The following is a 10061-nucleotide window of genomic DNA, read 5'->3' as shown; positions in this document are numbered from 1 at the left end:
CAAGATGAGGAGATAGCAGATAAAAAGCTCAAGGTGAGAAAATAGTTGATGAAAATCTCAATGTGAGAAGATAGTAGATGAAAAGATAAAGATGAGGAGATGGTAGGAAAATATCATGCTAAGGAGATAGAGGATGAAAAACTCAAGATGAGAAGATAGAAGATGAAAAGATCAAGGTGAGAAGATAGTAAATGAAAAGATCAAGATGAAGAGATAGCAAAAAAATCTCAAGATGAGGAGATAGAAAAAAAATCTTAGGATGAGGAGATAGTGGATGAAAAGCTCAAGGTGAGAAGATAGTAGATGAGAAGATCAAGAAGAGTATATAGTAGGAAAAGCTTAGGATGAGGAGATAGCAGATTTAAAACTCAAGATGAAAAGATAGAAGATGAAAAGCTCAAGGTGAGAAGATAGTAGATGAAAACATCAAGATGAGGAGATAGTAGGAAAATCTCAGGCTGAGGAGATAGCAGAAAAAGCTCAGAATGAGGAGATAGCAGAAGACTTGGGATGAGTAGATAGAGGAGATGAAAAGCTTAGGATGAGAAGCTAGCAGAAAGAGATAGGATATACCATATTGTTACTATAGGGGAGGTGATGAGTGGGTATGATGGAGGTGGTTCCAATTTGACTATTATGATGGCAGGTATTGGAGATTGTTGTCGAAGATATTGATAGCATGTAATCAAAGCTATGGAGAATGATTTTGGTTCTATATAAAAGGTGAGTGAACCTGATGAAATCTTAGTGAGCTGAGTGTTTTTTCAAACATAAGAGAAGTGTGAGTAAAGAATTAAGCTATGTGCAATATCAATTGCAGATTCACAAGAGTGGGGCAAGCAAAAGTGAGAAGTGGTAGGAGGAGGAATGGGGGAATGGAGTGAAGAGAAAAATAAAAGCCAACCAGAAAGAAAGTGGTTAAGTAGATAGAAACAAGGAATAAATCAAAGCCAATAAGAAGGAATAGAAATGTCACCTTGTCGAACCATGCATTGGTGTGAGCGGGAAGCAATGGATGCTAGCCAATTCAATCCAGTGCAAGATTAGTTAGAACAAGGAGAAGAAGATCTAATGTTATTATAGCTATTAGTAGAAGGTGTGATGCAATGAATAGAACCAAGGGAAAAATAAAAGGAGACATTTTCTTTGGGGTGTGAGAGTACTATCAAAGGGAATGGATGTAGGAGATCAACCACCTATAGGAGGGACACTAGCAAAACATAGATCCATGGTGAGGCTAGTATCAGCCCCATGGAGGAAGGGAAAGAATATTTTGTGGGACATGAAAAAATCCCCAAAGGACAAAAGGATGACCTAATGTTGTCTACATTTTAGACATTTCAAGTGGTGCAACCTGACATTGTGAGACAAGCAGTGTAGGATGCAGCACTGGTGATGGAAGAAGAGTTGAAGAAAGAGTGGCCCAACTAGGTAGAGAAAGATGATGAGTTCTTTCAATGCCTGATTGAAAGGGCTTAAGAAGATGATGTGTTAGGATTAACCTTAGATAGAAATAATATTTATATGCATATATAACCAATGCTAGAAAATAGTAGATCGCATAACAGAGAACACAAGACACCAAGATTTGGCGTGGTTCACCCAGTCCCTAGGCTACATCCATCAGTAGCAAGTCCAATATTATTATTATCTAGTGATTACAATTTGCAATCCCTTATAGCTCAATATTGCTACAAGAAGCTACAATATCACCATTACATTATGAAATCCCTAACCCTAAGCCTTTTTATACAAGTTGTGGCCACTTACAGAACTAGGGCTAGAATAAGTTGTCCAATAAGACAAATAGAAGCCAATGACTTTTACAATATAAGGGCATTTTAGGCTTTTGGGGCACTACCCCTCGAAAACCCTATGGAGGAATTTCCCCTTGAACCCACCCTATACTTTGATAGGGAGTGCACCCTGCAAGGGCACTAACCCTTGACCTTGTCTTGGAGGCACTGCCCCCAAACCCCCATAGAAATAATATGGGGAGAAAAAAACACCAAATAAACCTCCAAGTGTGATTAGGCTCCATACCACAACAATCTCCCACTTGGAGACTGATCAAACTCTACAATAATAACCTCCCATTTAGAGATTGATCATAACACTACTAAACCTGTAACTCCCACTAGAATATCAAACCACTATGAACTATGCTATTATTTTATCATATTCAGTCAAGAAGACCAACTGAAGCTAAAGAGGAGTTTAGCTTCTTCATTGTCACTACCTTCGTAAACATATCCACTGGATTATCATTTGTATGTATCTTCTCCAGCTTTAACTATCCATCATCCAAAATTGACTAAATAAAATGGTACCGCAACTCTATGTGTTGTCTTAAAATGCAGAGCCGAATTCTTTGCAAGATGAATGGCACTCTAACTATCTATAAACAAATAATTATCTTCTAAGGGTGTCCCAATTCTTTTAGGAAGAGCTAAAGCCATATAATCTCCTTGGCTACCTCTATAGTAGCAACATACTCTACATCTATAGTGGATAAAACATTAACCTTTTGTAATCAAGAAACCCAACTCACTGCTGCCCCATCAATTGTAAATACATAACATGTAGTACTCCACGTGGTATCAATATCTCCTACCAAATCTGAGTCAACATATCCCTATAAATCAGTAGTAGCACCCCCAAAATGTAAACACTTACTAGATGTTCCTCTCAAATATTTGAGAATCCATTTCACTACATTCCAATGCTCAATTCCTAGATAACTCGTATACTTGCTAAAAAATCTCATTACATCTACAATATTTGGCCTTGTACATACAATAGCATACATCAAGCTTCCTAGAACTAAAGCATAAGGTATCTTGGACATCTTATCCTCCATTTCTTATGTCTTTGGACACATCTCCTTAGTCAACTTCAAATGACCACGTAAAGGTGTGCTGACAACTTTAGCATTCTGCATAGAGAAATGTTGCAACCACCTTTGCAATATAATCAGCTTGAGATAATGTCAATTTCTTATTCTTCCTATCTCTACAAATCTTCATACAAGGATTTTTTTTCTACCCCCAAATCCTTCATTGAAAATTCATGTGCTAACTAGCATTTCAGCCCCTTAATGTGATCCATGTTAGACCTACTACAAGCATATCATCAACATATAAACATAAAATAATGTAGTTCTCATTATCCAACCTCTTAAAATAAACACAATGATCTAAATTACACCTACTATATCCATGCTCATACATAAACCTATCAAATTTTAGATACCATTGTTGAGGTGCTTTCTTCAAGCCATATAAACTTTTCTTAAATCTACACACTAAGTTCTCCTTACCTTTGACCTCAAATCCCTGTGGCTATGCCATATATATTTTTTCATCTAAATCACCATGAAGGAAGGTTTTTTTAATATCAAGCTACTCCAAATTCAAGTCTTTAGTAGTCACCATACTTAAAATAGTGTGAATAGAAGTCATTTTAACAACAACAACAAATATCTCATCAAAATCAATGCCCTTTTTCTATGAAAATCCTTTTACAACTAACCTGGCTTTAAATAATTTCTTGCCTCCATCCTCTTCTTTCAACTTGTAAACCTATTTATTCTATAAATTCTTTTTACCTATAGACAACTTGCATAAATCCCATGGCTTATTTTTCAGTAGAGAGTTAGTTTCATCTTTCATTGCAGACTCCCACATAGTCTTTGTATCCACCTACATAGTTTCATCATAACATTCAAGTTCACCAGCATCAATAAGTAAAATAGAATACAAAGAAGGAGAAAATATTTCTAGAGCTCTACTTATCCTTGTTGACCATCTAACATCCACTAGGGTGTGTGGTATTTTTTTTTGTGGTTTTTGCAGATCATGAGGAATTGCTAGAACATCAATTTTTGGAGTATCATCTAGCATTACATAATCATTTTATTTCTTCTTATATTTTTGCAATAGATATTTGTACAACACTTTCTCATTGAATATGACATCCCTACTTCTTACAATTTTATGATTTTCAAAATCCCAAAGCCTATACTCAAATTCATTAATGTCATATCCAACAAAGACACATTTCTTTGACTTAGCTTCCAACTTGGTTCTATTTTCAGAATCAACATGTGAAAATGTTTAACAACCAAAGGTTATGAGAAAAGAATAACTCACCTTCTTACCATTCCATGCTTCCTTTAGAATACCACAACCCAAAGGAGTAGAGAGACCTCTATTAGTCAAATATACAGTAGTATTAATAGCCTCCGCCCACATTTTTTAGGGCTAAACCATCATGCAACCTCATGCTTCTTGTATGCTCCATTATAGTCATGTTCATGCATTTAGCCACTCTATCTTCTTGTGGAGTCATTGGAACAATTTTTTTTCTATAAATACCATTAGTAGAGCAATAATATTCAAATTCATGACTGTAATACTCACCGCCATTATCAGATCTGAGACATTTTAATTTCTTTCCAATCTCATTTTCAACCAAGTATTTATATTTCTTAAAAGTTTGAAATACATCATATTTTTTTCTAAGAAAATAGACCCATAATTTTCTAGTTTCATCACCAATAAATGTAATATAACAGTGAGAGCCACCAAGGGAAGATACCTAAGTTGGTCCCCATACATCTGTATGCACAAGCTCTAATTTCTCACTTTTCTTTTCCTTCCCAGTCTTCACAAAACTCACTCTTTTTTATTTTCCATACACACAACTTTCATAGAAATCCATATTAACATATTTCAAACTTGGTAAAACTTTTTTTGAATGAAGTACTTTCATACCTTTCTCACTCATGTGCCCAAGTCTATGGTGCCATAGTGTTGTATCAAAATCTATAATAGTTGTTTGTCCTCCTTGCTCAATTGCAACAATTGTTCTTCAACATACATTCATTTTTCTCTAAATTAATTAAAATAGAAGGAACAATATAACCTATACAAAGATATACGGTGCCTACTTTCACACCTTTTTCTACTTCAAGAGAGCCTTTTGAAACCTTCCAATTTGTATCAATAAAAGTAACTACACAACCCTCATCACTAAGTTTCCTTGCTGAAATTAAATTCCTACTCAGCCTTGGAACATGTCTTACATGTCTTACTTCATGTAGTAACCAATGATTCCGATTCTGCAACTTAACCTTAACTTTTCCCTTTCCAAAAATATGACAAGGTTCATTATCCCCCAAATAAACAAGCCCAAGATCCCCTTGGACATAATCAATGAATTAAACTTTATAAGGTGTGGCATGAAATGAAGCACTAGAATCTCAAACCCATGAATCATCAATACTTTCTAAAGACAAAAGCAAAGAATCCTCTTTGGATTTGTTACTTACTATATTTGCCTCCTTGTTCCCGTCCAGTCTATCTCCTTCATTGTTCTTTTGAGTCCAGCAATCTTTGTTCTTATGCCCTATTTTACCACAGTACCATCAATCTCTCAGTCCTCTAAATTGAGACCCCTTCCCCTCTAACTTTCCTCTTGATTTCCCATGGTTTTCATTATTATTTCCTCTCAATCATTTTGCCTATGCTTTGTGTGTTCAAAGAATTTCCTAACGTAGATCCACTAGAAGATTTCCTACAAGTTTCTTCACTCAAAATAACACTAATCACATCATCATATTTTAGGGTATTAGATCCAGAAATAAAATTACTCATAGCCATTATCAAGTCATTCCAGCTTTCAAGCAAAGAATACAAAATGAAGAAAGCCCTAATTGATTCATCAAATTAATACACACAGAAGATAATTGACTAGTAATAGTATTAGATTCATTTAAATGACCTACAACAAATCCATCTTCTTTCATCTTCATATTAAATAAATGCTTCATGAGAAATATCTTGTTTGAAGTGGAGGTCTTTTCATACAATTTTTCTAAGGTTTCCATCAACTCTTCCATCGTCTTTACTTTTGTAATGTTAAATGTTAGTGATGGTGCCAAGCATAACCAAATGCTTCCAAGTACCTTTCTATCTAAAATCTCTCATTCCACATTAGTCATAGTTCCCTGGTTTTTAGTTTTTCCTTCCAATAACTTCCATAAATCCTTCTGATAGAGATAGTCCTCCATTTTCATCTTCCATAACTGAAATTTGTGCCCATTAAAATTTTCAACCCTTAGCTTACCCTCATCTACCATCGCTCCCACTCAACCATGAGACTCCCACTCAACTGTGACACCTTCCTATAGATGATTGCTAGGAAAAAATGATGATAATCTGGCTAAAAAAAAATGAAAATAGTTTGGCTAGAAAAAAATGACAACCTGGCTATGATACCACTTGTTAGGATTAACCTCAAAAATAAATAATAGTTACATAAAAATATAACCAATACCAAAAAATAGTAGATCGCATAAAAGAGAACACAAGACACCAAGATCTAAAATGGTTCACCCAATTCCTGGGCTACGTCCACCAACAATAAATCCAATATTATTATTATCTAGTGATTACAATCTATAATCCCTTATAGCTCAATACCTTCACAAGAAGCTACAATATCACCATTACATTATGAAATCCCTAACCTTAAGCCTTTTTATACAAGCTTTTTCTACTTACAAAATAAGGGCTAGAATAAGTCATCCAATAGGAAAAATAGTAACCAACACCTTTTACAATATAAGGGCATTTTTGGCTTCAGGGGCGCTACCCTCGAAGACCCTATTGTGGGGACACTACCCCCAAATCCTTGTAGAAATAATATGGGGAGAGAACCATGTTGAAATCTGATTGAAAAGATCATTGATAAGAGAGATTGTAAAGAGGGAGATTGTTTAAGAAGACTATGTGTTTCAATAATTGTTTTGTCACTAATGTCAAACCTATTATTTGTTGGTAAGACAAATGCTTATAAGATTCAAGTACTATCACTTGATTAATGAAGAGGATTTGATCAATAAGAGGTAACAATAGCACCTAGAGGAAAGGTTGAGTTATGATTATGTAATCAAGTACAAGGATCAGTTAAGATAGTGATAACATGATGTATTGATGTTCTACTTAAGGTTGTAGAATGGCTAGCTACACTTAGAAAGTTTAGAAGAACAAGTTAAACAAAGTTTTTCTACCAAGCTTAACTGAGTAGATAGTAGGTGCCGAGCAAAGTCAGTGCAAGCTGAGTAGAAAATCAATTGGAGCCAAGTGAAAGAAAATTTTAGTGGATGTTGAGCAAAATATTTTATGTCAAGAAAATTTTAGTTAATGTCGAGCATCAGTAAACTTTACTTGATGCTGAGTGATTTTATAGTTGATACCGAGCAAAACAGTATGTGCTAAGCATCAAAACATTCATAATGTTGAGCTACTACATTATGTTAAAGATTGAAGATTCATTAAATCTAAGCTGACAAGTTTGTTTTCTTGAAACTTGTGAACTAGGAGGAAGATAAATTTGATGAGGTGGTGGCACAAAATTTGATTTAAACCATTTTTAGGAAAATTCAAATGGATTCTAGGAGAAGTTTCTAGAAAAGAAAAAATATGGGGTAGATACATTGTATCCTACCTAATCCATCCTAAAACATCCTAATTTAGATGATGGATAATGAGCGAGAAAATATTATAATTTCCTATTTATAGAAATATTTGGTCATGAAATGAGAGAGGTTGGTGTCGTGTGTGAGAACCTAAGGTGGACAAGGAATTAACGGGTTTACTTCATCAAGTGACCCAATAGAAGAGTTCGCAGTGGCATGTTAAGTAAGAAGACTAAAGAAGATGAATACTTGAAGGGTGAACAAGATATTAGAGGTAAAAAGTATGAAGACCAAGCAAAATTGAGGACTGAACAGAGATATGTAATCTACAAGAGAAGTTGTAAGTTGTATCAGATCAAAGTTCTACTATTACTCTCTAACAATTATATTAGTTTAAGGTAAATCCTTTGGATTATGGTTGACCTAATAGTCACTATAAAATTCTTTAATAGGTGGCATTCCAAGTAAATGGCCTAAAGTCCTCTAACAAGGCTCACTTTTAACAAGGTGATTGAAATCCCTTAACCGGGTTACATTTAATAGTGTGCATTGTAACCTTTAATAGGGTCGGCCTTTCACAGGGCATCACTTTAGAAGAGTGAAAAGGAGTAGCATGTTATTGGTGGTTTTTCCCAAATTGGGTTTCCACATAAACCATTGTATCAACTGTGCTGATGAACGTGTTGTGCTTCATGCTTTACATTTTTGCAAATTGATTTGACAGTAACATACAAGTTTTAGTAAATACATAATGGATGCATGCACAGGTATGAATGTTTTATGGGTTCATTGAGTTGAGAAAATTTTTATTTATACATTTGGACCTTGAATAACTGATTCACCCCCCTCTCTCATTTGTTATAAAATAATTACAACAAACTAGACTGAATAAGCCTCTGATTCTAATTAGACTCCATATCACAATACAACACATAGATGGAAGCTAAGCACCTAGAAATAGTGTTATTTATTGAGAGAGAGAGAAATTAGAAACTCTAGAGGCATCACTATCTACTGAGAGAGTTGTTATGGAGAGGATCCAAAATGAACTAGTTCTGCTACAATCCTAGGTGGAAGCATTTAAGGAGTCAATAGTGCATCCCAATAGTTTAGCATATAGTGCACAAGAACAATTAAATTTTAGTAATGCATGCATTACTTAGTATCAGAATCAAAGGAATATGGTGAAATGTGAGAGAGAGAGTCAATAAAAATGGTAGCAAATAGAGATGAAATAGAGCACAATATTGCATAAAGGACAACAATTGTCCAGGGGCAGAGAGACTATGAGCAGAGATGAAAGATGTGATGGAGTAGTTTGTTAGGTAGTCCCTTTGGAGAAAAGGAGAGCAGTCCTATATTTGGAGAATCAGTTGATGGAGCAAATAAACAGTCTCTTGAGGCATGGGAACATCCCCGTTCTGATGGTTATAGTCTAGTTAGGCATGAGGATGATCCCAAGGGTGTTATCACCTAGGACTGTGCAAGAGGAAATGCCCCTTGCTAGAAACCCAAATGCCCCACCTCCATGAGGGGGTGCTCAATGAGTATGTGTTTTCTTTTTTTTGCAGTGTTTTGTGTCTTGTTTGCTACCTTGTGTGAAGTGGTTTGTAAACAAGTGTTTACATGTTTTTTGTTCAGATGGTTTATAAGTAGTGGGTGTTTTAATAAATAAAAGGCATCAGTGGATATTTTATTTGACTTTTTCATCGACTCAAATGGCTATCTAAAAAAAAGATGTTTTATTGTTTCAAAAAAATAGTTTGGAAAACATCATCTTGGGGCCTCACCAACATTTTCATATAAACCTGGTAGAGGTATGCAAAACCTATCCCAAAGAAGCAACAATTATATGTAGACACGAGATAAATATGAAAACATTGGATCATCAAGAACATAAATATTCATAAATATCAAAATGAAGATAACACAAAGTGTTTGTCTTTGTTGGAAGGAATTATATATACATATATATGTTTTTTTTTGTTTTTTTTGGGTTTTGGGATCTATAAATGTTTTTGGATTATTATTTTTGTAGATATTTTTTTATGTTTTTGGATTTTTTGTGGATTTTAGGAATAGTTGGACTATTGGGAATTATAACCAATTAGATAGTATTACCAAGCCACTGGAGAATTCATTAAACTAGAGCCAACATAAACCAAGACTCCTTGAAAAAGGAATACTAAAATTTATTTGGATGGATTTTGAAGAAAAGAAAGAGCCAATCATCCCAAAACTAAGAATTCCCTGTAAAGACTAGAAGGTTTAGGGATCATGATGTGGCAATAAGAGTATAGTGATATGATTTTGGAGCACCTTGGAAAAATGGGGAGATGAGCAACTAAGGCAGTAAGAGGTGGTGGTTTGCTAATAGATAATGAAAGGGCCAAGTACACATGATGCTTATTTGTTAGGTTTTCAACAAAGTACCTATCCAAGGTATTTGAATTGCCAAATTCTCACCATTGGATGCTTATTTTTCTTTACCATTTCCTCCTTTTTGCTTCTTTTTTTGGAGATATTGATTTTTTTAATTTATACTTTTACAAGACTAGCAAGATACATTGAGGGGATT

Source organism: Cupressus sempervirens, chromosome 10 (genome assembly GCF_028749045.1).
Source record: "Cupressus sempervirens isolate cs-2001-9-10 chromosome 10, ASM2874904v1, whole genome shotgun sequence".
In the NCBI taxonomy this organism is placed as follows: Eukaryota; Viridiplantae; Streptophyta; class Pinopsida; order Cupressales; family Cupressaceae; genus Cupressus; species Cupressus sempervirens.
The sequence above is the reverse complement of the archived record's forward strand: the minus strand, read 5'-3'. Positions refer to the sequence as shown.